General features: G+C 41.8%; 1 long non-coding RNA gene across 5 annotated transcripts; it reads left to right on the plus strand.

Annotated features, from left to right (window-relative positions):
- Nucleotides 1-20237: 20237 nt before the first annotated feature.
- LOC110801197 (uncharacterized) lies at nucleotides 20238-24200 on the plus strand. 5 transcript variants are annotated; one of them, XR_008930663.1, is made up of 8 exons: nucleotides 20238-20636; nucleotides 20729-20864; nucleotides 21064-21160; nucleotides 22150-22353; nucleotides 22505-22620; nucleotides 22751-22817; nucleotides 23161-23264; nucleotides 23671-24200. It is a non-coding gene; the product is annotated as an uncharacterized lncRNA (long non-coding RNA). The 5 variants fall into 5 exon arrangements; XR_008930664.1 differs by having other exon boundaries at nucleotides 20239-20636; nucleotides 20717-20864; nucleotides 22514-22620; XR_002536846.2 differs by having other exon boundaries at nucleotides 20240-20636; nucleotides 22514-22620.
- The last annotated feature ends 1265 nt before the right edge of the window (nucleotides 24201-25465 follow it).

The raw sequence follows: 25465 nt of genomic DNA on the forward strand, positions 1-25465 counted from the left end.
ATCCTATTCCTAATATGATTCGGAAATAAGAGTTACGTATTAATTAAAATCCTAACGAGCCTAGAGTTCGTAACGGGCCCAGACGCATTCCGTCATGAAATTGATACGCACCAAAAGACTCGATTAAGTCTCAAACACTACGGATTTCAGGAATCCGAATCTGACTAAGAAAACAGCCCAGACCCTATTTTCAAAGCCTGGCCCTGGGCGCCAAAATCTTCGGCGCCCAGGCCTGGGCGCTGGAATTACCTGGGTACGTGTTTTTTTCTAATTCTTTGTGGATTATGGCTCTGAAATTCTATCTTTCCACAAACTCTTTTCTATAAATATAGCCCAAATTCGACGTGAAAACACAACAACACACAATTCATATTCTGAGTATTGACTCCAACCCTTAGCCTAAGCCTCACGCTGCGAAATTGTTCACGCGTTCTGTCGCAATCGATCCATAAATCGAACAGAACGTATCCTGTCCCATAATTTGAGATTCGTTAAATAAAAAGGAGAAATAGCAAAGTCAAAGTGGTTAGTTTTCTGAGAACCGTGACGCACCTCTCAAGGGTGCGTCATAATGTGTCCCTTTTCTATGATTTAATTGCTTTCCTCGCCCTTTTTATGAACTGTTAAACTAACTAAATCTGATTGTTCTATCACGCTTAATAAATATAATATTTTTGGGAAATTGGATTATCATGCTAGGTCCCTTAATGCAATTTAAATCAGATAATCGCGATCGATCTAGTATTATATGTTGCATATTGCTAAAATCAACTCAGATTAGTTTAATAGTTAACGCATGTCCCTTCAATTATTTATGCTGAGCTAGTAAGGATATCCTGCCTCTGGAGTTATCGACGAGCGAGTACTCCTCTCGGTAGTTATAGTCCCCCGAACCCTCAATCTCTACCTTGCGGGTGTATGTTGAGAGATCCCCACACCAGGGATCTCAAGGGAACCTACGACCGTCGTGGTCAAACATAATTACACTCCCTTTATGTCACGATAACCGGGTTTTGTCAGTTTTTCTCATTGTCGTTAAAAACTGAATGGCGATTCCTATATTACTAGTCAATTGGGTGTAAACTCACAGGAAATCCAATTACACTTGATTGAATAAAAAGAATCGTCACACCCACGAGGGACGAGGTCACGCATTAGCCTCGTGCTTTTTCGACCCCCTCACAGTGGCGACTCCACTGGGGATAGTGAAGGAAATACTCGTGCTTGTAGGTAATCAAAATAGCCAAAGGGTGAAACGATCCTACCCCGCGTTTATTTCCCCATCAAGTTGGGACGACCTGAAAATCAGCATATTAATGTGAACGGGCAGAACAGCATAACGAATCTCGGCTCCCTCGGGAGTTGGGACTAAGGATACCTTTTTTCGCCAATAGGGGGGTGCATACGCTGCGCATGTTGCCCACTCGGTACTTGTGCAGGTAGTACACCTATCCCGAACCCAATCGCTCGCTCATTAGGTCCCTCTCGCCTGCATGCCCCCTTGGCTTGCACTTGCGGGTTGGCCTCTTGAGCGAAATTCGTCAGTTGAAGACACTACCTCGACCGGGGCATGTGTTGGATCTACGATAGAAGCGGTACCAAGCCAGGCTCAAATAACTACCCATAGAAGCCTATCATAAACTACATGACATGTTATTATCGCCTCATGATGAATGTTAGTTATGTGTAGCGAAATATGTGATTGTGTGTGACAAACTATCCTAGAAAACCAACGACCTTAAAAATTGCCCAAACATTCATAGACTAATTTGCCAAAGAGTTATACCGAAATACGTGTTCCGCAAACCCGAATGATCGCCACAAAAATAAGCGACGCTCGGAATGGCCTGTAACGAATCCCACAAACGCTGCACAACGCTTAGAGGACGTTATTAGGCAAGCACGCAAAATTAAAGTCGCAAAAACAAAAGTATACGCAAACAGAAAACGAGAACCAGCCAGGGACGCATTTTCAACGCCCCTGGCTGGGCGCCACAATTTCTCACGCCCACTGCTGGGCGCTGAAGTTGCTGCCTGGCCTTTTGGTCAGGCACAGCAGCCTCGGTGCCCGCGCATGAAAAAATATACGTAGCAAAAAAAAAACTTTTCGTAAAAATTGCTGCAAGGGCGTATGAAAAGGCACTCGACTCTAAAAGCGACTAAAAAATAAAAAATAAATAACTCTTTGTGTCGTTGTTAGGCCTCCTACGACGACAATGCTCGGCACCAAAACCGAGCATGCTAATTAAACGACCTTGAATGTCACATGGGCAAAATATTCAAAAAATAATGTTCGAATAAAGTTTTCAAGAAAAAAATAAATGTTCCCCTTTTCTGAGAACCGTGACGCACCTCTCAAGGGTGCGTCGTAATGTGCCCCTTTTCTATGATTTAATTGTTTTCCTCGCCCTTTTTATGAACTGTTAAACTAACTAAATCTGATTATTCTACCACGTCTAACAAATATAATATTTTTGGGAAATTGGATTATCATGCTAGTTCCCTTAATGCTATTTAAATAAGATAATCGCGACCGATCTAGTATTATATGTTGCATATTGCTAAAATCAACTCAGATTAGTTTAATAGTTAACGCATGTCCCTTCAATTATTTATGCTGAGCTAGTAAGGATATCCTGCCTTTGGAGTTATCGACAAGAGAGTACTCCTCTCGGTAGTTACAGTCCCCCGAACCCTCAATCTCTACCTTGCGGGTGTATGTTGAGAGATCCCCACACCAGGGATCACAAGGGAACCTACGCCCGTCGTGGTCAAACATAATTGCACTCCCTTTATGTCACGATAACCGGGTTTTGTCAGTTTTTCTCATTGTCGTTAAAAACTGAATGGCGACTCCTATATTACTAGTCAATTGGGTGTAAACTCACAGGAGATCCAATTACACTTGATTGAATAAAAAGAATCGTCACACCCACGAGGGATGAGGTCACGCATTAGCCTCGTGCTTTTTTCGACCCCCTCACAGTGGCGACTCCACTGGGGATAGTGAAGGAAATACTCGTGCTTGTAGGTAATCAAAATAGCCGAAGGGTGAAACGATCCTACCCCGCGTTTATTTCCCCATCAAGTTGGGACGACCTGAAAATCAGCATATTAATGTGAACGGGCAGAACCGCATAATGAATCTTGGCTCCCTCAGGGAGTTTGGACTAAGGATACCCATCGCCAATCGGGGGGTGCACACGCTTCGAATGTTGTCCACTCGCCACTTTCTCTAGTAGTACACCCGTCCCAAACCCAATCGCTCGCCCACTAGGTCCCTCTCGCCTGCATGCCCCCTTGGCTTGCACTTGCGGGTTGGCCTCTTGGGCGAAATTCGTCTGTTGAAGACACTACCTCGACCGGGGCATGTGTTGGATCTACGATAGAAGCGGTACCAAACCAGGCCCAAATAACTACCCATAGAAGCCTATCATAAACTACATGACATGTTATTATCGCCTCATGATGTAATGTTAGTTATGTGTAGCGAAATATGTGATTGTGTGTGAAAAACTATCCTAGAAAACCAACGACCTTAAAAATTGCCCAAACATTCATAGACTAATTTGCCAAAGAGTTATACCGAAATACGTGTTCCGCAAACCTGAATGATCGCCACGAAAATAAGCGATGCTCGGGATGGCTTGTAACGAATCCCACAAACGCTGCACAACGCGTAAAGGACGTTATTAGGAAAGCACGCAAATCGAAGTCGCATAAACAAAAGTAGACGCAAACAGAAAACGAGAATCAGCCAGGGACGCATTTTCAACGCCCCTGGCTGGGCGCCAGAATTTCTCACGCCCGACGCTGGGCGCTGAAGTTGCTGCTTGTCCTTCTGGTCAGGCGCAGCAGCCTCGGTGCCCGCGCAAAAGAAAAAAAACACGTAGCACCAAAAAACGTTCGTAAAAAAAAGAATTGCTACGAAGGCGTAAGAAAAAGCACTCGATTCTAGAGGCGACTAAAAAAAACAAATAATAAATAACTCTTTGTGTTTTTGATAGGCCTCCTACGACGACAATGTTCGGCACCAAAACCGAACATGCCAATAATTGTGAATGTCACGCGGGCAAAGATTTTCGAAAATATAAAGAATTCATAGTGCACACATAGTAGTCCAAATATACTAGTCCGACTTAAGGGTAGTCATAAAATGTCTAAAAACCGACTCACGAAACAAACTAATGTGTCTCCTATTCCCCAACAATAATGCAGGGCCCCTGAATACCTACCCGTGATAAGCCATCAAGGAACGCGATGGAAGAAGCATATCCCGAACATCTATACCTAGAGGTCGCACAAACCCAAGAGATGCATGCTCTGGAACACGACCCTTTACGTTCTCAAAGGCCACTCGCCTCAAAGAATCGTGCTATGCCAAAAACGCTCCCCAACTCACATGCTTTCGGGCTATTGTTTGGGTTAGAAAAGAAAAGAGCGAAGAATGAACCAGAAATTATGGCATTAGCTCTTCAAGATGAATTGTTCGATCCTACTAAATTGATCGCTCCATCACCCTCAAAAGATGACCAAATCCAACGAGGGTGGCGCAAGACTTTCAAATGGACTAATGCTCGTGGGATGAAGTTCAAGATATCTGCGGGAGAGGGTCCGATGTACGAAGAATTAGAGTCTGAATCCGAGTCTGACTCCGAGTCCGAACCTAGCAAAATTGTAACCCCTCCCAAAAATAGTTTAGACCCGGAAATATCTACTCCGGGAGATCTTTTTGATGTAATTCTTCATGACTTTAATAAGATACACAAAACTTTTGAGTATATGCCGCTTAAAAAACAGAGTAATAATGCAGAATGTCTCGTCACTAATGAGCACGAAAAAAAACCAGAAGAGGAATATACCGAATTGATAAAAGCTGTAAATGAGCAAGAACTCAAAACTCCTATAATTGAGGACACAGAATCGGTAAATATTGGAACAGAAGAAAATCCTAAAATCATTAAAATTGGCCTCACCTTAACTCCCACTGAAAAGGCCGATCTAATCTCCACTTTGCGGGAATTCGAGGGTGTCTTTGCTTGGTCCTACAAAGACATGCTAGGAATAGATCGAGAAATTGCTGAGCATAAAATTCCGCTAGATCCCAAAATGACGCCAGTAAAACAAAAGCTACATCGGCTCAAACCAGAGATAGCCTTGAAAATAAAAGAAGAAGTCACTAAACAATTAGACACCGGCTTTATAAAAGTCTCCAACTACCCAGAATGGGTGGCCAATATAGTCCCCGTAGCTAAAAAAGATGGACGAGTGCGAATGTGCGTAGACTTTCGAGACCTCAACAAAGCCAGTCCCAAAGATGACTTCCCTCAACCTCACATTGACATACTAGTAGACAACACCGCAGAGCACGCGCTCCTCTCCTTTATGGACGGGTACGCCGGATATAACCAAATACTCATGGCAGAAGAAGACATGGAAAAAACAACTTTCATTACCCCTTGGGGTACATATTGTTACACTGTAATGCCTTTTGGTTTGAAAAACGCGGGGGCCACCTATCAAAGAACAGCCACCACGTTACTCCATGACATGATACACAAAGAAATCGAGGTCTATGTGGACGACATGATCGTCAAATCTAAAGACCGGCACGGTCACCTCCCGGCACTTAAAAAGTTCTTCACCCGAATCTTGAAATATAACATGAGACTAAATCCACAAAAATGTGTGTTCGGGGTAACCTCTGGAAAATTGCTAGGATATGTTGTTAGTACGCGAGGAATCGAGATTGACCCATCCAAGATCAAAGCCATTACCGAAATGCCCCCACCAAAAACTGAAAAACAGATAAGGGGCTTCCTAGGAAAGCTGCAATACATTAGTAGGTTCATTTCCAAGCTTACTATGACTTGTGAGCCAATATTCAAAAAATTAAGAAAAGAAGAAAAAGTCGAATGGGATGAACAATGCCAAACTGCCTTCGATAAAATCAAAGAATATCTAAGCAAACCACCCGTCCTCTCCCCGCCTTTGCCTGGAATCCCTTTACGCCTATACCTAACCGTCACGGATACTGCAGCGGAAACTATGCTATCACAGTGTGTACATGGATCCGAGCGAGCCATTTACTACTTGAGCAAGAGGTTTATACAGTACGAGACGAGATACACAGAACTTGAGAAAACCTGCCTCGCCCTCGTCTGGGCATCCAAAAAACTCAGACATTACCTATTGGCCCACACTGTTCATATAGTGTCACAACTAGACCCCTTAAAATACATGTTCGAAAAGCCCGCCCTAAATGGTCGCCTGTCCAGGTGGCTAGTCATGCTCTCAGAATTCGACCTAAAATTCATGCCAGAAAAAACAATCAAAGGAAGAGCGGTAGCCGATTTCCTGGCCGAGCATGCTACGAATGAGGAAACCACAGAAGCTTACCTCCTCCCTGACGAGGAACTTCTGATGATACGAGACGACTATTGGACACTATACTTCGATGGCGCGTCCAACCAGAAAGGATGCGGCGTCGGAGTTCTCCTAGTCAGTCCCGAAGGGGCCCATATACCAATTTCCGTCAAACTTGACTTCGAGGCCACAAACAACGCCGCCGAATACGAAGCCTGCATAGTTGGGCTAGAGGCCGCAGTTAGCCTCGGAGTCAAACATCTACAAGTCTTCGGGGATTCTTCCTTAATAATCAACCATATATCCAAAAGATGGAAGGTTCGAAGCACTAGTCTCTCAAAATATCAAGCTCACTTAGACCAAATAGTCGAGCAATTTGAAAAAAATCGAGTATACGTACTTACCAAGAGACGACAATCAATTCGCGGATGCACTAGCGAAGCTAGCTTCAATGCTCAACATCCCGAATGAATGGGACGGGATGACCCTTCGGGTCGAGCGAAGGAAAGAGCCGGCTTATTGCTGTGCCATAGACTCCGAACCTGAAAACACCGAAGAAGAACCATGGTATACGGACATCCTTCGTTACAAAACAAGTGGGGAATTCCCCCCAAACACCTCCCCGCGAGTGTAGACACCTACTTTTAAGGTTCGATGATGAAAACATAAATCTCCACTTGACAACGCATCTCCTATAAAATAACGAATCTCAATTCTCCTTTTCATTTCACCCGAAACCTGCTATTTATAGAAACCTGCTATTTATGGAAACCTGCTAAAAATAGTAACTGCCGTAAAGGGTAGCTTCTAAAAGTGGCAAGTCACAAAAGATAGAAACCTGTCAGAATTAGGTGTTGCACTCCAACATAAATCCTAAATGAGATAGAAAACTGCGAGAATCCTATTCCTAATATGATTCGGAAATAAGAGTTACGTATTAATTAAAATCCGAACGAGCCTAGAGTTCGTAACGGGCCCAGACGCATTCCGTCATGAAATTGATACGCACCAAAAGACTCGATTAAGTCTCAAACACTACGGATTTCAGGAATCCGAATCTGACTAAGAAAACAGCCCAGACCCTATTTTCAACGCCTGGCCCTGGGCGCCGAAATCTTCGGCGCCCAGGCCTGGGCGCTGGAATTACCTGGGTACGTGTTTTTTTTTCTAATTCTTTGTGGATTAGGGCTCTGCAATTCTATCTTTCCACAAACTCTTTTCTATAAATATAGCCCAAATTAGACGTGAAAACACAACAACGCACAATTCATATTCTGAGTATTGACTCCAACCCTTAGCCTAAGCCTCACGCTGCGAAATTGTTCACGCGTTCTGTCGCAATCGATCCATAAATCGAACAGAACGTATCCTGTCCCATAATTTGAGATTCGTTAAATAAAAAGGAGAAATAGCAAAGTCAAAGTGGTTAGTTTTCTGAGAACCGTGACGCACCTCTCAAGGGTGCGTCGTAATGTGTCCCTTTTCTATGATATAATTGCTTTCCTCGCCCTTTTTATGAACTGTTAAACTAACTAAATCTGATTGTTCTATCACGCTTAATAAATATAATATTTTTGGGAAATTGGATTATCATGCTAGGTCCCTTAATGCAATTTAAATCAGATAATCGCGATCGATCTAGTATTATATGTTGCATATTGCTAAAATCAACTCAGATTAGTTTAATAGTTAACGCATGTCCCTTCAATTATTTATGCTGAGCTAGTAAGGATATCCTGCCTCTGGAGTTATCGACGAGCGAGTACTCCTCTCGGTAGTTACAGTCCCCCGAACCCTCAATCTCTACCTTGCGGGTGTATGTTGAGAGATCCCCACACCAGGGATCTCAAGGGAACCTACGACCGTCGTGGTCAAACATAATTACACTCCCTTTATGTCACGATAACCGGGTTTTGTCAGTTTTTCTCATTGTCGTTAAAAACTGAATGGCGATTCCTATATTACTAGTCAATTGGGTGTAAACTCACAGGAAATCCAATTACACTTGATTGAATAAAAAGAATCGTCACACCCACGAGGGACGAGGTCACGCATTAGCCTCGTGCTTTTTCGACCCCCTCACAGTGGCGACTCCACTGGGGATAGTGAAGGAAATACTCGTGCTTGTAGGTAATCAAAATAGCCAAAGGGTGAAACGATCCTACCCCGCGTTTATTTCCCCATCAAGTTGGGACGACCTGAAAATCAGCATATTAATGTGAACGGGCAGAACAGCATAACGAATCTTGGCTCCCTCGGGAGTTGGGACTAAGGATACCTTTTTTCGCCAATAGGGGGGTGCATACGCTGCGCATGTTGCCCACTCGGTACTTGTGCAGGTAGTACACCTATCCCGAACCCAATCGCTCGCTCATTAGGTCCCTCTCGCCTGCATGCCCCATTGGCTTGCACTTGCGGGTTGGCCTCTTGAGCGAAATTCGTCTGTTGAAGACACTACCTCGACCGGGGCATGTGTTGGATCTACGATAGAAGCGGTACCAAGCTAGGCGCAAATAACTACCCATAGAAGCCTATCATAAACTACATGACATGTTATTATCGCCTCATGATGTAATGTTAGTTATGTGTAGCGAAATATGTGATTGTGTGTGACAAACTATCCTAGAAAACCAACGACCTTAAAAATTGCCCAAACATTCATAGACTAATTTGCCAAAGAGTTATACCGAAATACGTGTTCCGCAAACCCGAATGATCGCCACAAAAATAAGCGACGCTCGGGATGGCCTGTAACGAATCCCACAAACGCTGCACAACGCGTAGAGGACGTTATTAGGCAAGCACGCAAAATTAAAGTCGCAAAAACAAAAGTATACGCAAACAGAAAACTAGAACCAGCCAGGGACGCATTTTCAACGCTCCTGGCTGGGCGCCACAATTTCTCACGCCCACTGCTGGGCGCTGAAGTTGCTGCCTGGCCTTTTGGTCAGGCACAGCAGCCTCGGTGCCCGCGCATGAAAAAATGTATGTAGCAAAAAAAAACTTTTCGTAAAAATTGCTGCAAGGGCGTATGAAAAGGCACTCGACTCTAAAAGCGACTAAAAAATAAAAAATAAATAACTCTTTGTGTCGTTGTTAGGCCTCCTACGACGACAATGCTCGGCACCAAAACCGAGCATGCTAATTAAACGACCTTGAATGTCACATGGGCAAAATATTCAAGAAAAAAATAAATATTCAAATAAATCCGAGTCTAGACTAGGCTATGCCAAAGTACAATCCAAATCCTAAGTCTTAGTTGTCTTATCCATAGAATCGGTCCAAATGCTTGGTGTCGTTCTGCAAGTTAAAAGGTTAAACCATATTGAGTCTCCCCTCCTAACATTTAAATCAATTAATAAGCACCCATATGTAATTGTCATCCCTTGCTAAGAATCCACGGCCTCAATACTCTCTCTCACCAATAAAAAGAATATATTATAGTATTTGCAAAATGGAAACAGTCACATTCTGAAAATCATTCCGCCATTGTCGCACAACCCCCAAAGTGAACCTAAGGTATCAATACCGTTGGCACAAAATTAATGGCCTCAAGGCTTATGATCACATTGGGTCACGACTATCATAGTCCTCTCCAGCCACTCGCCCCTTGAAGTATTCCTAAGTACGAACTAAAAGATTTTCCATGAATGCAACATGACAAACCATGAAAATACCCAAATCGGCATGCCATAAGGCTACCATTGGGGTAAAGCAATACACACTAAGAGAGAAGCCGCACTAATGATTCTAGTCTTGCAAAAATAAAAATTCGATCTCCCCAATTAACTACCTCGCCAACATTAAGCAAAATGGCATATGACAAATGAACACCCAAGGGTTAAAATCTAAAGTGTCAACCAACGAAAGTTATGGTCCAATTAGCCTAAGTCTGAGAGTCGCTTGGTCAAGTATTATAGGCTTACACCACGTCATTATTTTGAGTCTAGGCCACCTCCTTGTATTCCTACACGGGTTATAATCAGAAAAAATTAATGAAAGTTCGAGTCTAAATCACAACTTCCAATTAAATCCCGAAAATTGGAATCTGAAAAGAAGCAAAAAATTATTTTCGATGTAGTTCTTTCGTTAAATTTCAATAAGGTAAAAACAACATTTTGAATCTACGCTATTTGCAAATTTTAAGAAACGACTAAAAACGCTTGCAAAGTAAGACAATTTAAAGGTCCACCCTAGGCCTACTAAGATTAAAGGTCCACCCTAGGCCTACTAAAGTTAAAGGTCCACTATAGGCCTACCAAACGAGACTCACTCAGTCTCGCTTCGTGACTCAAAGACCACAACCATCTACCTTTTAGCCCAAATAAAAAGGGGGGAATCCCAAGCAAAAAAGAAAAAAGAGAAAGAAAAAAGGGAGAGCGAAAAGAGCAAGCCATGAAATACTTAAAAAGAAAGAGAAAAGGGAGAGCGAAAAGAGCGAGCCATGAAATGCTTAGCCCCTACCTCCCAAAGTGCGAAATTTACCCAAATAAACGAAGGAAAAGAATTGAGTCAACCAATCCAAATCATAAAATTCTACGAGGTCTACCCTTTCCAATCTTTATGTTCTTAGACGCCTTCGCTCTGGGGCCCCTGTTCAGCTCATTTAACCCATCCATGTTCTCATTGCCATAACCTAAGAAACCATTACCTAGACTCTTGTTCTTGAACTTGTTGTCAACCGCAAACCACGCACGGCCATTGACACGTGCGTCATACCCATTATTTCCAAAACCTGCTCTTACGCCACCATTAGCGTAATGACCATATAACTTGTTTGGATACATCCTGTTGATATACCCTTGAGCCGTCCCCATGCTACTCATTAGCCTTGGTTGAAGTAAACTCATGACACTAGCTTGAGGCTGCAAATTGTGAGTCCTAGTAGATATAATCCTCATGCTTGACCAATACCTATACAAATTATCCTATCTCATTCAACCCATCTTTCAAGCCGTCTTGAGTCGCAAATAAAAAAAGAGATAAATGAAAAGTACATTCTACGCTCAACGTAAGAAAAAAAATAAAAAATAAAATGTGAATAATAAAAAAGGAACTTTGCAAAGCGCCTCTAAAGTTAGTCTAAAAAGAAAAAGAAGCATTTAGCGCATCAAAAAAGATCCGCCCAGAAATCATTTTCAGCGCCCAGAGCTGGGCGCGGAAATCTTTAGCACCCCAGCCTGGGCGCTGAATCTATCTGCTTGCTAAAATTTTTCCAGAAGTGCTCGTCATTTTATCCGCACATACACGGAACAATAACGAACACTTGGAGGGGTACAACACGTATTCAGATATACGTACCACCAAAAAATACATGTACTCAAAAAAAATATAAAACAAAAAAAATATAAAACAAAAATATATAGAATTGAGTTTGTTTGAATCCCAAAATGGTTAGGATTGTTTTCTAAATTCAGTTGTGTTTTCATAATCAAAATTCTTTTCGACATAGAATTCTAAAAATTATTTTAGATTGCATAAATCGTTAAAATATTTCTAATGTAATAAAGTAAATATACGTTAATTATATATTTATTTCTAAAATTCGTAAATTCTATTTAAATATAATTAACTATACGTTAAAATATATTAATAAAATTTATAAAATTACGGGGGATTACAATAATTATTGAACTAGTGATTGAAATTCGTTGAAAACTTTTTGCAAACATCGTACTTTAAGTTTTCAGCAATATAAACTCATTTAAAAACTTCCCCAAGGCCAATCTATGTTCCTAGCACATCGAAACAATAAATTTAATAATCCGTACTTGCCCTACCATGATTTACAATTATAAAAACCTTGAATTTCATACTTTAAACAATCAAAATTAATATTTCAAAGTAATTTAATAATCTGAAAATTAATAACTTTATTATATAATTTGCATAATCTGAAATTTATAATTTAAAGGAAAAATTAACATTAATAATCCCAACTATGGGTGGTCTTCCAATAATAATCCCAAGTATTGATTATTCCAGATTAATCCTAAATATATGATTTGTCTTCTATAAACAGTCTTAGTAAATTTAGAACTCAGTATTGCCGGTAACTTCATTAAGCGTGGGTCCCACCCCCTATCTTCTTCTTCTTCCTTATTACTGTATTAATAACGAAGGACTTCATTGAAGCTCTTCTCTTCCTCTTTCTTTTCTATTTTTCTGTCTTCTCCTTCAATCTTCTGCCTCAATCTCCATTGAAGTATGGAGTTAAGCTCTTTTGGGTCTTCATCAAATTCAAGAGGTCAGCGATCTGGGAACGTCGTAAAATGCCACCACAACATCCCGGCTAAGGCAAGGCTAGCCAAACGTGGGGAAAACGTTGGAAGCTACTTTTATGGTTGTTCATATTGGCCGGTAAGTATTTCAATTATTTAAAGCAATTTAATTATGAATTCTGAATTTTAGGGCTAACAATTCCTTTTTATTTTGCTTCTGAAGAATCGGGATTGTGGGTTTTTCATCTGGGAACAAGAGCTCATAGAGGAGCGTGCGAGGGATCAAATTGCACCTAAAAAGAGTGAATTGGAAGAGAAAGTGGCAAAATTGAAGTCACAAAAAAAGGCTCTGGAGCAGATTGTTATTGAACTGAAGGTTGATGTTGGTAGGCATGCTAAAGGAGAGAGACTAGTTGTTTTAGGTCTGATTGTGTCATGGTTCTTTTTTATATATTATGCAAAGGTAAAACAATATTGCCAGACTACGCTGTACGAAGTCCCGTGTCTGGATGTCTCAAAAGATAAAACCGGTTTACGACCTCAAGATAAAGGTCGTCATTGACACTTATGCATGGTCCTCTGATCAAAGACCAGGTAGTGGCAAAATTGAGCCGTAAAGACTAGCTCAAAACCATGAAAGATGATGACCACAAGACAATGGTCCGTCTAAGCACGTTGTCAACCCACATTCAGGTTGCAACTAAATCCGAGCATCCCTCGAAAGAAAATAAGTTCTTCAAAAAACAAAAACAGGCTCGCCCACCTTCGGCGGGCGGGGTCTGCGTCAATAACCGCGCAGGTCCTCAGTTTTCGAAAAATAGAATCTTCAAAAACAAAATGAAACAGGTTCGCCATCTTTAGCCGGCGGGGTCTACATCACAAGCCGCGTAGGTCCTTATTTTCAAAATTCAAAAATAGATTCGTCCACTTCTATCTGACGGGGTGTCCACCCTTAGCGGACAGGCTCGCCATCTTTAGCCGGCGGGGTCTGCGTCACTAACCGCGCAGGTCCTTAGTCGCTGCAACAATAACTTTTTTGGTTTTCCGTTTTCCCAAAAACGATGTGAGTAGCCTTTGGTTTTCCGTTTTTCCCAAAAACGATGTGAGTAGCCTTTGGTTTTCCGTTTTTTCCCAAAAAACGATGTGAGTAGCTTTTGGTTTTCCGTTTTTTCCAAAAACGCGATGTGAGTAGTTTTCCCTTTTTTCCAAAATTTAAAAGATTGGTTTTCCGTTTTTCCAAAAAAGAACGATGTGCTGGATTTTCCTTCGTTTTACGTCCCATAAAAACAAGGGGGTTTTTCTCGTTTAGCTAACCCTGAAAATGAGAATCTTTAAAAAACATTTTTTACCTCGTGATTGAGCTTGGCCAGGCCCAATTACACTTTACAACTTTGATTTCGAAAACATCTGTAGCTACTCCCAATGACAAAGTGAGGTAGTTTCTACGCACCTTTAGATCCTTCCAATGACAAAGTGAGGAAGTTTCTATACTATCAGTTGACAAATCCCAATGACACGTGAGGGATATGTCGACATTTCAAGTGATGACCCTTAAGTCAAATGTTATCACTCGGGGGCTCGTGAGACCCTCGCAAAACAGGTCACATACACCATGGCTTGTGTGACGCACTCCGTCTAATACTTTGACCATCGTCTCATCCCGAGACTCAGTCAAAGTGGGGGCTAACTGTAGACACCTACTTTTGTCCCCATTCCCGAAAGGGAAAGGTTCGATGATAAAAACATAAATCTCCACTTGACAATGCATCTCCTATAAATAACGAATCTCAATTCTCCTTTTCATTTCACCCGAAACCTGCTATTTATAGAAACCTGCTATTTATAGAAACCCGCTATTTATGGAAACCTGCTAAAAATAGTAACTGCCGTAAAGGGTAGCTTCTAAAAGTGGCAAGTCACAAAAGATAGAAACCTGTCAGAATTAGGTGTTGCACTCCAACATAAATCCTAAATGAGATAGAAAACTGCGAGAATCCTATTCCTAATATGATTCGGAAATAAGAGTTACGTATTAATTAAAATCCTAACGAGCCTAGAGTTCGTAACGGGCCCAGACGCATTCCGTCATGAAATTGATACGCACCAAAAGACTCGATTAAGTCTCAAACACTACGGATTTCAGGAATCCGAATCTGACTAAGAAAACAGCCCATACCCTATTTTCAACGCCTGGCCCTGGGCGCCGAAATCTTCGGCGCCCAGGCCTGGGCGCTGGAATTACCTGGGTACGTGTTCTTTTCTAATTCTTTGTGGATTAGGGCTCTGCAATTCTATCTTTCCACAAACTCTTTTCTATAAATATAGCCCAAATTCGACGTGAAAACACAACAACACACAATTCATATTCTGAGTATTGACTCCAACCCTTAGCCTAAGCCTCACGCTGCGAAATTGTTCACGCGTTATGTCGCAATCGATCCATAAATCGAACAGAAAGTATCCTGTCCCATAATTTGAGATTCGTTAAATAAAAAGGAGAAATAGCAAAGTCAAAGTGGTTAGTTTTCTGAGAACCGTGACGCACCTCTCAAGGGTGCGTCGTAATGTGTCCCTTTTCTATGATTTAATTGCTTTCCTCGCCCTTTTTATGAACTGTTAAACTAACTAAATCTGATTGTTCTATCACGCTTAATAAATATAATATTTTTGGGAAATTGGATTATCATGCTAGGTCCCTTAATGCAATTTAAATCAGATAATCGCGATCGATCTAGTATTATATGTTGCATATTGCTAAAATCAACTCAGATTAGTTTAATAGTTAACGCATGTCCCTTCAATTATTTATGCTGAGCTAGTAAGGATATCCTGCCTCTGGAGTTATCGACGAGCGAGTACTCCTCTCGGTTGTTACAGTCCCCCGAACCCTCAATCTCTACCTTGCGGGTGTATGTTGAGAGATCCCCACACCAGGGATCACAAGGGAACCTACGGCCGTCGTGGTCAAACATAACTGCACTCCCTTTATGTCACGATAACCGGGTTTTGTCAGTTTTTCTCATTGTCGTTAAAAACTGAATGGCGACTCCTATATTACTAGTCAATTGGGTGTAAACTCACAGGAAATCCAATTACACTTGATTGAATAAAAAGAATCGTCACACCCACGAGGGACGAGGTCACGCATTAGCCTCGTGCTTTTTCGACCCCCTCACAGCGAGCACAAAAGGCCCTACGCCTCCTCGCTTCACAATATAGCATAATTCTGGGAGAACTATACAAGTACACGCCGAATAAAATCAAGTTACTTTGTGTCCACCAAAACCAAGCCCAAAGACTAATGGAAGAATACCATAACAGCGTGTGCGGACCCCATATGAACGGAAAAATGCTATCCCGAAAAATATCCCGCTCAGGGTACTATTGGACCACTATGGAAACCGATTGCCATCACTTTGTAAAAACTTGCCCAAAATGCCAAATCTTCAGTAACCTTAACCATTTGCCTCCCTCAGAACTATACACCTTCACTTCTCCATGGCCCTTTTCCACCTGGGGTATAGATATAATCGGCAAGGTAACACCAACAGGCGTAGGGGGACACAAGTACGTTTTAGTCGCAATTGATTACTTCACTAAATGGGTAGAGGCAGTCTCCTATGCAAAATTAACGGCCAAACATGTCGCTCGATTCCTAGAAAAGAACATATTTTGTCGATACGGGGTTCCACATGAAATCATAAGTGACCAAGGTTCCCACTTTAGGGCCGAAGTCCAAGACCAAATCGAAAAATATCATGTCAAACATCATAAATCCTCTCCCTACAGGCCGCAAATGAATGGCGCGGTAGAGGCGGCCAACAAAAATATTAAAGTCATAATCGAAAAAATGGCCGAAAATTATAAGGATTGGCCTAACAAATTACACTTCGCATTATGGGGCTATCGAACCTCAATCCGCACCTCCATTGGAGTAACACCCTACTCTTTGGTATACGGAATGGAAGCAGTTCAACCGATCGAGTTGGAAATTCCCTCCCTCCGGATCGTCCTAGAAAGCAAGCTGCCCGAGGCCGATTGGGTTCAAGCTAGGTACCACAAGCTCGCCCTTTTAGACGAACGGAGGTTCAGAGTTTACATCACGTGCAAGTGTATCAAAAGCGCATCGCAAGGCAATTCAATAAAAGAGTCAAACCTCGAAATATCAAAGAAGGCGATTTTGTGTTAAAAGAAGTCCGCGCGCCTACTACGGACCCTCGAGGAAAATTTCGGCCTAACTAGACAGGGCCATATTTTGTAAAGACCATCCTACCTGGCGGAGCAGTCCAACTAGCCAACATAGATGGAGCGGAATTCGCTAACCTCACGAATTTAGACCAATTGAAAAAGTACTATATTTAATAAAATTCAGTCCGGAGTTAAGGCATCTAATAAAACACGTTAAGACTCATAAGCAAGCATTCTGCACATTACTCTAAGCAAACGGCATAAAACTCGATAAAGTAGAAAAAGGCGAAGGACCATGTTTTAACGCCCAGGACTGGGCGCTGTTATTTTTCACGCCCAGGCCTGGGCGCCGATATTTCCTACGCCCGTGTATGGGCGTCATTCTCTCTTGCCACCTATCCTCCCGCTTCTGCAAGTGTTCGTACTCCTTTTTCGAACCATCAAAAGAACCACGAACATTTGGGGGGGAAGCAGACGTGTAATGAACACCCTTTCAAAATATTTCAAAAAGCTAGAACTACGCGCGGCCTGATTCTGACAAGATACGTAGGCAATCCTTATCAAGGATTCGGTCCAACAAAAATTAAAAAATAATAAAGTCATGCAATGCATCAAGAAGAAAGGATATTGCAAAGGGCACTATACCCTAACCCATGCACGGGCAAGACCAAATAGAATGAAAAACAAAGCCACAAGAATTTTCAGGAACAAGCCCAACAAAGGAGTATGGCAAGAGTCGGCAAAAACCGAAAAATAGTGAACATGCATATGTAATACCCCAAGTAGTCGGCTAGTCTAAAAATATGTGTGCACTCTTGTATGAACTCATTATTTTTACGGAATTCTTTCTCTTTTCAAAATTCGTCGTTGGTTTAGAAAGCTAATATTACTATAATATGTTAAGGCAAATCCCACGGAAGGCTCAAAACATTCTTGCACCAAAAAAATCGCAAAAAATATATATACATACGGAATAAAAGAATGAATATATACAAAACAGGAGGTAAGCCTAAGACTCGTCATCGGCTTCATGTCTCCAAGCCTCGCCGGTCCATCCACTCCACTCCCCGTGGTATGAGGACCCCCAGCCAGAATCACCCCAAAAATGAGGCTGTGACTGCAACTCGGGGCTAGGCTCTCGGGCCACCGACACGGAACGTCGCCTACGCTCCGGCTCGGACCTCTCCCCGGAAGAACTCACCCCCGCATTGGAACGGCGATGCCGTAGGGGGAGTGCCGTGCCCTCTCTCTCTCCTCACGACTGTGTCCCCCGCCCGAGGGACCCGCGTCGTCGGCCCCGGCTCGTCCAGCACCCGTCTACAAGAAAAGACAAAAAGAGGGTGAGTAACAGAAAGCCAAACAAAAGGTACAGATCAAAAGAAAAAAAGAGGGCACATTACCCGAGTAGAGTGGGGGCTCCTGCAAGAAAGTGCAGATCGGGCCCGAACCAACGCGGACTTCAACCGGTTGATCACCCCCACCATCGCGTTGGCCGTACGGGCCGGAACCTGAAACAGGAATGTTAGTAACAAAAGAAAAATAAAAAGATGCAAAAAGAGTGCACAAATAAAAGGTGCATACCGCCTGTACTCCCTCAGGGAGCGGAGCATGGAAAACCCTGTCTTCCGGGAAAGTCTCCACAATCTCGGATCCACTCTCTCCAGTATACGAGATCCGAGCATCGGAAAGCACCCATCCCCCTAACGAAGGGTCAGGATACTCCTGCACAAAACACAGTAAACATAAACACATGGGCACGGGCATGAAAACATTAAAATCAATACAAGAAGAGAGAGCAACTCACAGCGCCAGGCTCCGGGAGACGAAGAGAATCCTGGATAAACTGGTAATAGCTAGCTCCCGCTATCACCAACTCCGTCGCCGGCACGCCAGTCCTCGAGTGGACCCTCCACGACTCGCCTATCGAACGAGTGGACAGCATGGTCGCAGGCGGAGGCTTAGGCACCGAAAAAAACCCGACCGTCTGCATACGTACCCGCTCTCCCAGGTACCAGACAGGGTCGCGGCGGCCAACAAACAAGACCCGCGTCTGGCTCAGGGCATAACTATCCCTGACCGAAGCATAAGTACCCCTGAAGGAGAGCCATGGGGTCAAAACCACCTGTTTTGTACAAACACGGTCAGATCTCGCACATAGAAAATTAAAAAAAAATGGCAAAATACGAGATAGAGGATAAGATTCTGCACATGCTCAGGGTTCCCGTCCCGAATGAGATCCCACACGGTATCGGGCGGTGGACGTGGAGTCAGCTTCTTCTTCCAACCCCAACGACGACCGGCAGGGTACTCCAAAGGCCTCTGCCCCTTTCGGGGAGCCAACCAAGGTAAGTGCTCAAAGGCCCACAGCTGCAAAAGGAAAAGACAATAAAATGTCAAAAAAAAAGAGGCCCGGTAAAAGCGAGAAAACAAAAGAAATTCTAGGCACATACCTCAATCAAACGCGGAACTCCCGCCAATGTAATGACAAAGTGACGTCTACTCGGGTCCGAGTCGCGCACCGCCAAGCTCATCTGGCCGACGAGAATCGCATAGCCCAAATCGCCCCAGCAATAGTCACCCAGTGTAGACACGTCCTCCACCATGCCTATCCACCTCGGGTCAAAGGTGTCAGTCGGACCCGATAGAAAAGTGGAAGTAATGAAATGGAGGTAGAACACGAGCCTGTCTCGAAGACGACTCCTCTACCCCATGCTCCAAGGCCCACATCAGGTCAGCAAAAGGTATCCCACGGGGCTGGTACGAAGGCAATCTCATGCCCATCCACGAGCCCAGGAGCTTGGTACCCTCAGCAACAGTCGGCGGTGGGCCATCCGACCTCAGACGAACGGGGTTCCCTGTAAAGGTCAAGCCCGTCAAAGCCGTGTAGTCCTCGGGAGTAATCGTCATCTCCCCCCAAGGAAAATGGAAAGTGTTGGTGGTATCCCACCACCACCTCATGAACGACCGCAGAAAGGACAGGGAGATGTTAAGCCGCAGTATCTCCCAGAAGGTCTCGACCACCGGAAACAGTGAGCTCGCCCTCACCGAAGCCTGGGCGTCCGAGCTCAGGAAACCAAAAACAGTCTCACTCGTCGCTGCACCGTAGCCGCGAACCGTAGTCTCCCTCCTCGCGTGAAGGCGGGAAGTCACGTGGTGCTCTAGGTCGTAGTGCAGGTCCCGGCCGTCGTAGACACTACTACAAAACAGGGTATTTCAAGACGCCCTGACCTCTACGCTAGGGGGTAAGCGTTGGGTAGAAAATTAAGTTTCGCGTATCTTCGACGCCTAAAATGGACGACAATTTTGATGACAACGTTTTCTCGACGACTTCCATCGTCGAGGGTTTTGGCAACAACTTTAGGCGTCGAGAAAAAGCGTGCCTTGCACGTGTTATACTCTAAAGATCATTGTCCGAAAATTAAATTAACAAAAAGAAAAGAAATAAATTATCATAGCCTATTCAGCGCTTACAAATCCTATTCCGCTAAAACTCTCAGCTCGAGAGAAACCGTCATTGGAAACCCTAAATTATCTAAATCTCAACAACCCCCCCTCAGCAAATCCGAAATCGCCATTGATGCTCAGGTTTGTCCGTTTCTCTGTTTCTTTGATGTTCTTCTTATTTTTTTATAGTAAATTTCTTGTTCATGATTAATGTGAGTTGTCTGTTTTAATTTCTTGTTGTTGATAAAATTATGATTACTCTGGTTAATCGGCGACTGACAATGTCGTGCGGAGACTGCCGAACCCTTCTCAATCCGTTGAAGAAGTTCAAGAACATGCCGATGTCACCTCTCACTCCAATTTCTCCGAATTCACTGAACCTGTTGTCAATCTCGTCTGTTCTTCTTGCGGCAAACCGTGAATTTCTGTCTCATTTTCTTTCATTTTCTGTGTGTTTTTATTAGGGTTTTGCAATTTCTGAATTTGATCCCCTTTAGCAATTCAATCAGGAGAGAGATTTTCATACTAAAAGAACAGGCCACACTGAATTTACGGATAAGACTTCTGAAGTCACCAAACCTATTAATTTTGAATCACCTAATTCTTCCAATTCTGCTCCTATGGATGTTGATGCTCAATCTCAAGGTATTTTATTCCGCCTGATTCATCTCAATTCTGCATTATTGGACTATTTATGCCGGATTTTAATGTTATTATTGGTGTGCCCATTAGCTAATTTTTTATACTATCTTCAACAATTGAACTCCTCCTTGAAAACCCATTGATATTTACCAAACCGGTATTTTTGAATCCTGATTATCTACTTCACGATTGCTTTCTGCAGAAATGGTTGTCCCTGAGGTTGATCAAAATCTGGTTCGGGAACTTGAAGGGAATGGGATTCTCCACAGCACGGGCTACCCGAGCACTTTATTGCTCAGGTTCTATCCATTATTCATTCTTGAATCATTTTTTTTTATTGCTTAAACTAGGATGGAACTAGAGTTTTTCCTCTTTTCTCTTAACTATAATAAGGGAACATATGTGCTTTTTGTGTTACCATGTTCAGGTAACTCTAGTCTTGAGATTGTTGTCAAGACATATTGGTTTTGCTTAACGAAATGCAGTATAATTCAAAAATAATTTCCATTAGGCGAACTAAAAGAAATATGGAAAATCTTCTAGGGACAGAAAACTGTTAGAACTTAGAAGTAGCAATGAGGAAATTTATTTTGAGAAAGTAGTAGGAGGGGTAATATTATTATATGCTTACCAAGTTGCGGCTGAATTAATGTAAATCAAGGTGCATTGTAGAGAGCTTATGTTATGATTGTAGAATCTGAATTAGGAATCTGGACTCATACTGGAATGCTAAATTTGATTGCGTTTCAGAGGTTTGAGATGATGTCACTCAGGTTAAGAAACATGAGAATTGTTGTTATGGATGGTGAACAGTTTCTAAAGTTTCTGCATGTTTGCTGGAGATCACTTCACTTGTCATGGGCCTCATGGAAAATGAAGCCAGAATTTTACCTTTTGTGTTTGATCTTATGGTCATTATCTAAATGATATTATTCGAGTTCCAATACGTGGTTATGTGGTTTAAATAAGACTTCTGAAAAACTATCAGAATTCACCCCCACCCCTCCTTTCTGAAAACAAAGGCTTTTCTTTTCCTCCCCATAAAATCTCAAGGTTAGGAATTAGCTGATGTTACTAGTACTGTTTTCATATTTTCGATAGTATAATGGGAGGTAATCATGTATATTATTGCCATTGGTGTACAGTGTGGAAATATCTGCATAAATCAGACATCGTACCTGTAGATGTTGATCTTGAGCCAATGTTATTTGCGCTACGCAGCTAGTTATTTTGTTCTGATTCATCCTAAAGAATGCCCCTAAACTCGAGGGATTATTTTTGTATTCAGATTTCAGTCAAAGCAATAGTGTTGCTGAGTGCAGATCTTTCTAGAGACGTAGTTCCTTCGTTTTCTAGGATCCTTCTGCGTACTTCATTGGGAAAGAAACATTTGGTACAGCCGCTGCTGCGGACTGAAATTACACAAGTGGTAAATAGGCGTGCATGGTATGATGCCACCAAACTGACAACATAAGTCTTAAACCTATACAAGGTATCGTTTAGGGTGTAGTGCTTTACTGATTTTAGACACAAGATTTCATCTTAAGAGTAGCATTCAGTAAAAGATCTTCAACTTTTACATCAAGTCGTGTTATATATTCGATTGCATACTATTTTTTATTTAACTTGCCTTTATTTTCAAGTTTTTTCAGCAAGTGCAATGGAGGATATTCGGCATCTACAAATTTGCAAATAAAGAGAAGGCTAGAGTTTCATAGAGAATGTTCTGTGTAGAATTATACCTGCCAAATTGTCTCAGGTTCGTCCACCATCTCCTACGTTTCTCGTTGCTTTTTTTCTTGTTTTTTGTTCTTCGTTTTTTGCTTTAGTCTAAATTTTTTATTTTTTATTAAATTCTTCATCCTTCTCATTGTCCTCACGAATCACAGTTGCGGGGAAGACCATTAGCGATTCTTCATTTCAGATTCAATGTCATGGCTGTGGTGTTTATCCAAGGTACCTCATGTTTTGGTTGAAATGAAATGACCGATGTTGTTCTGATATTGTTCTAATAAACTATTGTAGAGAATGCAGAATATCGATTACTTCACACTCGCTGGTTAAAAGATATTTTTTTTCCCTGATTTATGGTCGATTGATTGAAATATCCCCGACATTAGGCTTCAGATATTATTTAACTAGTTTTGTCGTTGCTTATAAGTTTGAATTTAATCTCATAGTTGTGTTGAAGTTTGTTATTGTGAATTTTCTCGTCCTCATTAGTCAACTTTGTATTTTTCTCTTATGTAGATATGAGGTTCTGGGAACCTCTATTGTTTAACACCTTAATTATGATCAGGTATGCTTCTGATTTGGAAAGGGTTTGGCAAGATACATGTTTTGTTGCATTTCTAGATGAAACTGTTTCAGAAGAACATCTGTAAGATTTTGATATTTGAACAGGTCAAGTTCTATTCTTCTCAAGACACATGTTTAAAATTTTCAGGTTCTATTATTCTCAAGATATATCTATTATAGGCAAATTTTTATTGTCTTGTTTTCTACCTTTTATTAATTATTTTATTTATTGTGAAGTAGGTTAGGGAATATTTTACTTCTGGACTTAGTTTTAATTATTTGTTTTATTTTTATGTTCTGTCTTTTTTTTTTTGAGGGAATGTTCTTCTGTCTTTTTAAAATTCTTGCATAATCGTATGATATTATATATTTCTTTCCCGTCCAATCGTCCATTGATTGTCTTGACCATTACTCCGTATGTGGTACTGGTGTTATGTGTTTCATAATGAAAAAATGCTAGTTTTATTATTTCGAGAACTGTGATACTCATCTGATATTTGGATATTTGTAGAGAAATGTGAAAGATAGCCATGAAGATTCTTTTATAAGAGAAAAGAGGATCATCGGCCAATCAGCCCCACTGTTTACTCTGCAAAAATTCAAAACAGCTGATCTAGAAAAGATAAGACAATTGCAGACATCGTCTTCAAGGAAGTTCCATTCTTATGATTTGCCTAAACCAGGTGATACGAGTAGGATTTCTGCTAGATCTGAGAATCGTGTTTTAAGCACCAAGCCAAATCATGTGCTTGCTGAAAATTTATATCATTCACCCTCTCTGGTGCCGAACACGTATGAAAAGCTTGTACGAACTGAAATGCATAACTCTCATGCATAAAGATGAGGTTGCTAGAGAGGAGACAGAGTTGGGATTCTATATTGATTTGACGCCATGTTGTTATTTATTGATTGTATTCTTTGTTAGATAATTTTTTGCAAAGTATTAGGTTTTATATTGGAGGGAGTTTTGATGTAAGCATACCCATGTAACTGATATTTTTTTATTCATATTTTTTGAAATATAACGAGTTAACGTGAAAATATTCCCTATTGCTGCTATAAAAGCTGTTGAAGCTAGCTTGTTATAGAAGCGTTTTTTTAATATTAGAATTGTCTATTTCTCGACACTTTTCTATGTAGGGATCTTGGCTTAAAGATATAAGGGTGATGGCGGGTTAAAGTAATTTTCGACTCTTTAAAGCGTCCGTAAATTACACATGGACAGCAAATCGCGTCGAGCTGTTCGACACATAAAGGCGTCACCATTATTGACGCTGAACTACACAGAAGACGTAAGGCATAGCAATTCTGGACGCCTTAATCATGACCTGGACAGCGGAGAGCGTCCCCATTCTCGACGCCTAAAGGCGTTGCGAATTCTCGACTAACGATTCCTCGACGCGAAGGGCAGGCGTCGAGGCCTTTTTTCTCGACGCCTTTAGGCGTCACTAATCAGCTCAAAAGGCGTCGCCATAACACGGAAATTCTAGTAGTGAGAGCTCAGGACCCACCCATAGGGAACCCGCGCCAGCAGACTGACGCGTCATGCCACGCTCCTCGTGGCCACCAGAAGGAGGTGACGACTCGTCAGGCATGATGATCAATAATACAATAAGGCATTATACCTTTAACAAAACTGGCACTCGCACCAGTCACTAAAGGAGTGCATTCCACTCATAAAATGGAGTCATACAATTTTTGTTCCCTAAAAACATGATACTAAGTTCATAATGAGCAAAAATTCACTAAGTAAAAATTAACTCCAACAACATCAAAATTCTTCCATAATTTGTCATTCATGAATTATGAGGAACGCAAGCAATATACCAAAAAACACCTACATTGTAAGAAAACACTAAAATCGTAGGTATACTTGGGGGCTAGTATAAAAATGCCCAAATTCAACAAAAATCAACATACTTGCGAAACTTAACATGCACAAACTGATTAACATGTTATGTAGAACATCTCCAACTATCTAATTGAAGGAAAGGGGCACAAAATCAAAAACCCCCAAATCGATTTCATGCACAAAAAAAAACTTGACAAAAATACTCAAATTGACAAAAAAGCTCAAAATTACTGAAAATTACTTACATTGGGAAGATTAGGAAGTGATTTGGAGTAGAATTCGTAAAGAAAAGTGAAGAAACGAGCAAGAAATCAGTTGAAAGAGGTGAGGAGCTTGAGCGAAAATGGTGGAAATGGGAAAGGAAGGAGACGGTCCGCGAATTTAAAGACCCGTCTCCCCTTCGCATTTTCAACGCCCAGCTCTGGGCGTTAGAAATTCTCGCGCCCAGAGCTGG

This window comes from Spinacia oleracea, chromosome 3, assembly GCF_020520425.1.
Source record: "Spinacia oleracea cultivar Varoflay chromosome 3, BTI_SOV_V1, whole genome shotgun sequence".
NCBI lineage: Eukaryota > Viridiplantae > Streptophyta > Magnoliopsida > Caryophyllales > Amaranthaceae > Spinacia > Spinacia oleracea.